This window comes from Plutella xylostella, chromosome 6, assembly GCF_932276165.1.
Source record: "Plutella xylostella chromosome 6, ilPluXylo3.1, whole genome shotgun sequence".
NCBI lineage: Eukaryota > Metazoa > Arthropoda > Insecta > Lepidoptera > Plutellidae > Plutella > Plutella xylostella.
The window spans coordinates 11,031,126-11,037,838 of NC_063986.1; the positions used below are offsets into that span (position 1 = coordinate 11,031,126).

Genomic DNA, 6,713 nt, shown 5'->3' on the forward strand with positions numbered 1-6,713 from the left:
CTGAAATCAATCTCCATTGTACTACACATTACACAAGATTAGCGAATGTTAGAATTAACACTTCACAGACCTATGAGAGGTCAGTTCAACAAAGTCACAAACAATATTATACCTTAACTAGCAGACAATAAAAACAAATTGCATTTTTATTTCTTACGTACTCTTACTTTCATTTAAAAGACCGTTCCACATTCTTTCATTTTAATCTCAAAGTCACATGAAAAGTTAATTTATTCTGTCGGCATTTCAATTTAAATTTTAGTTATGGTATTGTTAATAACGTTTTCATAATAATAATCTCACTTGTTTCATCTGTTGCTGTCAGTTTATGTTTAGAACATATTAATTAACTTTTTAGTAGTGTGCATCTAGCTTTAGCTATCTAATAATTAAATAAACGGTTTTTCTACTAAGCAAAATAGGATAAACGATAAAGGTGAGATAAATAGCAATGTACCAAAAGCTGCATCAGGAAAGTGATTAAATCTGCGAATGCGACCGGTTAGGGGCCAGGTATGGGCAGATGACTCAACAGACGCCGTCATATGACGCAACCAGGAGACTCAGATCCTAAGAGATGGTGGTGGGACCTCTCGGCATATTAAGGGGTATTTGGTTCAGTAAAAAGTATCTTATTAGAATAGAAAACTATTTTTTTTTTATGCCAGTCTAATATAAATAGGATAATTATATAAATCTTTAAAACTTAAAAAAACCTACTAAGGGTTTTTCTGAAGGATCGTTTCAGAATTCAGATTTTCGCCAGAGAATTAAGATTAACGAGATACTCTACTCTGAAAAATCGCAGCTGCTGTACAATGCTGACCATATCTGCCGAAGGACCAATAACCGTTGCGTAGAAATGTTATCGGTTGGAGACTACGAGTATTCTACAGAAATCTCTTTAGGAATTAATGTGTTCAAGTAAATATACGACGATGCACATAAATTGGATAGACCGAGACAGCGAGTGGGCGGGGACGATTGGCCGAAACAGGACAGACATAAAACACCCACTGAAACAGATGGAGATTTACGGGTGTCTAGTTAAGGTATTAAAGAGAATTAATTAATCCGTTATTCCTACAATAATATCAAAATTGGTCCTTTAGCCGAGAGGTAGCATGTTATTCTAAACAGTGTAACAAGCCGCACAATTGAAGTATATTTACTTTAAACCAATATTGAATGATCAAACTGAAATGGAAGAACCTATTTTGTTACTTGATATGATTAAAGTTATTGAATGTAAACTGAAATCAGGTGATTAAAACACATAAGCTTTCTCTTGAAACTATATAACAAATAAATAAGTAGTCAACTACAATAAACTAACAGCCAGACACGATCTAATCCGATTTTTAATCTGTACGATCAATCTATCAATCATTTCAATCTATTCAACCGCACATTACTGAGGTCTACACTCAATTCTACAAAGTGTTGGTCAAAGAGAATATAGCCACTAGTTTAAGCGTCGGTGATTGGGATTAAGCGCAGTTTGCGGTGTGGAACCGTTAACATCTTCTTGTTGCGTTTGACATGACAATCGCTGACACAATTTCATGTCGTGTTCTATGATATTTCTCTGATTTTACGCACTACAACCCATACTGATTGGATTATAGAAATAACATGAACTGAACTAAAATCGATAAATAAAGAACCGAACAGCAGTGAAAATGCAAGAAAAGTAATAAAAATTAAATTACCAAAATACCTAAATCTATAAATATATTGAAGAAAAAAAACATGAATGAGCTAAGCTATAATACAAAATCCAACATGAAAGAAAGTGTAGCTGGCCATTCGCCACGGCGAAAAAGAAAATGACAATTTCAAAATTGGAACCGTGTTCTAAGATGCTAGTGGATTTCAAAGCTTCGGAAAGATACGGCACAAGGAACATTTAAAGTACTTATCTAACGAGATAATTGCAATGAATGTGTTAGTGCGCATGCGCTGCACCGGACCACAGTCATTGGCCGGCGCCGGCGTTTCTCTCACCTGCGCGTGAGTGACTCATCGCGCGGGGCTATTCCGCCGCATTGGAAGTTGTAATAATTTAGCTCATAAGGCATTTTATAGTATAATCATACTGTATACTGCCACAGGAAAGAAATTTAACATAGCAAAATAGGATTTTACTCAAAAAATATATTTTTGCTTATTACTTAGTCCTCCACTTGTTTATCTAATATTTATTTTCCTGGTCAAACGTCTTCTGCAGGTCATAAAACTGTACTTTTGCTTAACTTTTTAAGTCCATTAAATATTTAAAGATGCAATAAAGGAGCAGAATAGCTCTGTCTGGTTTATCAGCAATGTCCGCAGTGTTGAATCATAGACAAAAAAAGTGTTTGCGACTCGTGATCGTTGTTACTGCTCGGCTTGAACTAACAGTTCTTTAGTTGTAATTGTTCTAATTGTTTCATGAGTCATCTCTTAACCATAGATCATTGTGTGCAGCCATCCGATTATATTTTGTTAGAGTTTTCATTATTTCATGTACAGTTTTTTAGTTTCAGTTTCAAAAATTCAGTTATAGGTTGTCCATTAACTTGTGTTTGACGGACTTATTACCTACTTTGTATAATTGTACCTATTTATAATTCGCTGTTTCATAAAACCGGTGATTTGATACCCGTCTAATATCGTAAGCGTAATTTACCAATTTTAACCACCGAACGAAGCAAGCCCTTCGTATAAAGGTATTAAAATGGTGACACAAAACCACAAGTACACGAAACCATAGTTGTGAAAAGGCCCACATTTCCAACACACCTATGGCCCCGTAGCTATAATCCTTCCACTATCTATTTCAGAATATGACTCAGCCTTAGTACGGTGGCGACTAATTATAGAGGCAGCTCTTGTAAACGACAGTTATTGTATGAGTTGACAGATTAGATAATATCATGGTTGAACTTGTAGTGAAAAATTAAGAACCAAAAATATTTTAGTTAAAAAAATACAGATTAAATAAATATTGATTGAATTATTGCGTTAAAGCGTATATGCTCTTATTGATTGATGATAGCAATGGAATAAAATTTAAGATTTGACTTAGTGTTAGAGTGTTGTTGGTGATCGCTACCAAAAGTCGATACGTACAGAAATCCACAGAACAACAATAAACTTTCTATGCGCAGTATGTACACTATATTTAGAGAAAGGGCTAATTTATGCACAGGCCGAGGAACAATGGTTAAATTGTAAAAGAAAGTAAGCTTTAAAGATTCACTTCTAAGTTGTAATGGTATTTTTAGTTCGAAGTTCATGTTGCAAGACACTTAAAACCACTTGTATCTTCAAATTACATAGTCAGTGTTAGTTTTGTTGAGATAGGTTCATTTTCATTACGGATTATGAATTTAAAATAAGGATATCCATGGTTAACGATGAAGCACGTTACAAGAGGTTTTTGATGAGATAACTATGTTTATAATAATGAGTATCTATGAAATCATAGCTAATCAGTTATGATTGTGTAGCAAAAATTATTAATGCAATTCGATGGAATATACCCCTGTTATACCTCTATTTGCTTAACAAGATAACTCACATGGCCTTTCTCAAGGAAATTTCATCGTGGCTAAATGCAAATTTAACCTCAATACAATATTTATCTTGGTACTGGGAAAATAGATACTCAGTGAAAATTGATACTCAAAAAATAAGAATAAATTTATTCTTATTTTTTGAGACAAAAACATACGAAGAATGTTGATTGAAGGCAGAAAATTTCTTAAAGAATCTTAATATCAAGTTTAAATTTCTCAAAGGATACACATGCCACCGTATCAAAACATGGGGAACACAACCCAGAGATCCTGTAGTAGCAGCAATTCTAAACAGAATATAATTTTAGAACGAATGCACTGTTCGTAGGGCGTTGCAGTTACGTTACGAGTTTACGAGTAGGACGAGATCATTCATTCATGAGTTTCATGACTTTTGGACAAGGTCAGTTTTATTTTACAAAATACGGAGCACTAGTCAAAGGAAAACCCAGAATCATTAATTTGTTTATCGATGGCATCTATTAGATATAAACTGACTGATTTTCAGTAAGTCCATATTAAATTGAATGCTTTTAATATTTTTGTGCAATGAATAGCAGGCCTTAGTGTAGGTCTGTGCTATAACTTCGGGCAATTCAATTCAAACGTGTGTATTTGCTTACTTTAGGTGAAATAATAATGTTTCTCTTAATTTCATTTGCCTTCATAATCTCTCTGCTTTTTTAAGCAATGCGCATTATGATTATATTACACTTCATTTTATTAAGCACTTTCTCATTTAAATTACTTTCTTACTACATACACATTTCATAATTAAAATTAATTCATGAAAAATGCAGCTGATTGTTTCAGTCTTACGGAGTTACTGGTTTATACAGAATATTTCGTTTCATTATCAGGGCTAGATTTGTTAGTAAAAACACCATCGGTGCAAAAACTACACACTAGTTCCTGTGCGTGAGGTAAACTTTTTACAAATTCCAAAAAACACACCTACATGCAACCGTTATGGCGATCAGGCCGACGCAACCACCATGAACCAACACCACTGGGGCCTGCAGTCATCAACCCGGGCAACCACCGGGCACGCGCCACCATACCCGTCTTCTAACCAGCTGCTGAAGCGTTGCGATTTCTACGCATTCTTCCGATAACAGACACGATTATAAAACGGCAGCACACTGTCATTAATTCTCTTCTGAATCGATCAAAACACTGGCCGGTAAGCACTGATTAGAGGAAAAAAACTGCCGGACCGCACGCACGACGCACGATTTGGAAAAAGAATATCGTGTTCGAAATTCGAGTGCGGCGCGAAGCTCAGCGCGCGCAGTTCCCGCGCTGCGGTCGACACAGACTGAAGGCGCGTGCGGCCACTCGAGCGAGCCGCGCGCCGAGGTGGGATATGTTTCTCACTATTGCCAGTCAACTGAACAGCGTTAACCTTAGCATGCATTTCCATGTGCATTGGAGTGTTTCAGCACGCAATAATCTTTGTTATGGCCGTACCTATCCGTAAACAATTAAGATTATGGCGAAATAAACGAAGCGGAATTTAAAAGTGATAACGAAACGTAAGCGCCGCTATTATTATTTAGATTCATCAAAAATATACACACAATCGAAAGCTGTACAGACTACTCTCACGAATCATGATCAAAGGATAACTACTAGGTACAAGGATATAATTTAGGAAAAATCTGCAGTAAAGAAAAATGCTTTCGAAGAACAGATAATGCATATTAATTAAATAATGTAAACCGCACTGGAGCATGTAACGATTCACGTAATCAACAAGTAAAATTGAGGGGTAATTAGTAGAAAATCACACTAATTCGTATGCGGCCATCGATCGTCAATCAAGCTCGGCAGAAGTCGACGTAGCGATTGAATCATCGTGTAATGTAACCTATTTGACAGTACTTTCACGAACGTAGCAGATACACTGACTAACAATTACTATGATTGAAGCTTAGACCCGGGAGATTAAGTAATCAATGAACACAACAACGTTAAATTTAATCATATGGTTAAGAGAAATAAACAAATTTAATATAAGTACTGCAAATTATAAGTAATCATGTTGGTTTGGACATATTTTTAATTCATCCAGAGATGAGGCTTGAATTGATAGAAATCAACACATAGAAAAATTATGCTAAACATAGATTTAGGTAGGTAGGTATACTAAAAAAACATCTCGAAATACAGAAATACAAAGGTATCTTCAGATTTTAACCATGTCGATCTTGTCCCAATCTGGGGTAAACTATGTAACATAGATTATAGAGAGCTCTCTATGCAACAATTTATACAAGCATGCAGCCCAGACGGTGATATTGTCTCGTTTCAACGTAAACGAGAGTAGAACGTCGCATATTCGATATTACTAGAGTCGATCGCGTATCGGGGTTGCGACGACAGCGCCATGCTCTGAATACTGTTGCAGTAAAAACAATACTAAGTACGTTTATCTGGGCTACGGCTCGTGTTAACACTGCCAGTATTGTCACTTACACGGTGACTACTCAAAGTGCCTCTGAAGAAAGGAAATTAGAAGAAAGGCTCTCTAATAGATCTTTTTTTTAAAGTTTAAAGCTCGTTAAGTACTTTATACAGTTACTGTTGTCACGCTGAAGACTTAGGTATGTTTTTGCATTGTTTTGTGTGCCGCTAATGGTAAAAGAATTGCATTTATTTATCTACAATGCTAGGTTAAAAACGAAAAATAACTATCTTATATTATCCGTATAGTAGATTGAATAATTGCAGCTGGTGTTTCAGGTTTTCCTCATTAATCTCTTACATTGGAACAATAAATTCAATGCTGTCGACACACATACCCTTATAAGGTTCTTAGACTTTAATATGTTATATCACACTGAATGCAAGTCTATTTTTTTCCCTGTCTCAACTAGTCACACTACATTCACTGATTTCAGTGTTTTTAATGTTATACAGCAGAATAATTATCTGATTGTCTTTCGCACAACAAATTATTGTTGTTTTACTTCTGCAATTGAATGATGAGAAGGTCGAAGTTCTCATCTCACACAAACGTAGTTTTGGAAGGCGTTTTCATCTTCGGCTCATTACTCTCTTTTATTTTCATACGCACACCATACCTCTTATCTAGCAGTCATTTGCAATCAATCTATGATACTCAACCGACACAACCACTATGTAGAT

The 6,713-nt window shown here is 35.5% G+C and overlaps 1 protein-coding gene across 1 annotated transcript in view; it reads right to left on the minus strand.

The window, feature by feature from the left end:
• LOC105388502 (adenomatous polyposis coli protein) overlaps window positions 1-5,524 on the minus strand; it is a 28,800-nt gene extending 23,276 nt beyond the window's left edge. The window contains exon 1 of the mRNA XM_048621864.1: window positions 4,518-5,524. The gene's annotated coding sequence lies outside the window, so the exon portion shown is untranslated. The remainder of the gene's footprint in view (window positions 1-4,517) is intronic.
• Between the last annotated feature and the right edge of the window lie 1,189 nt (window positions 5,525-6,713).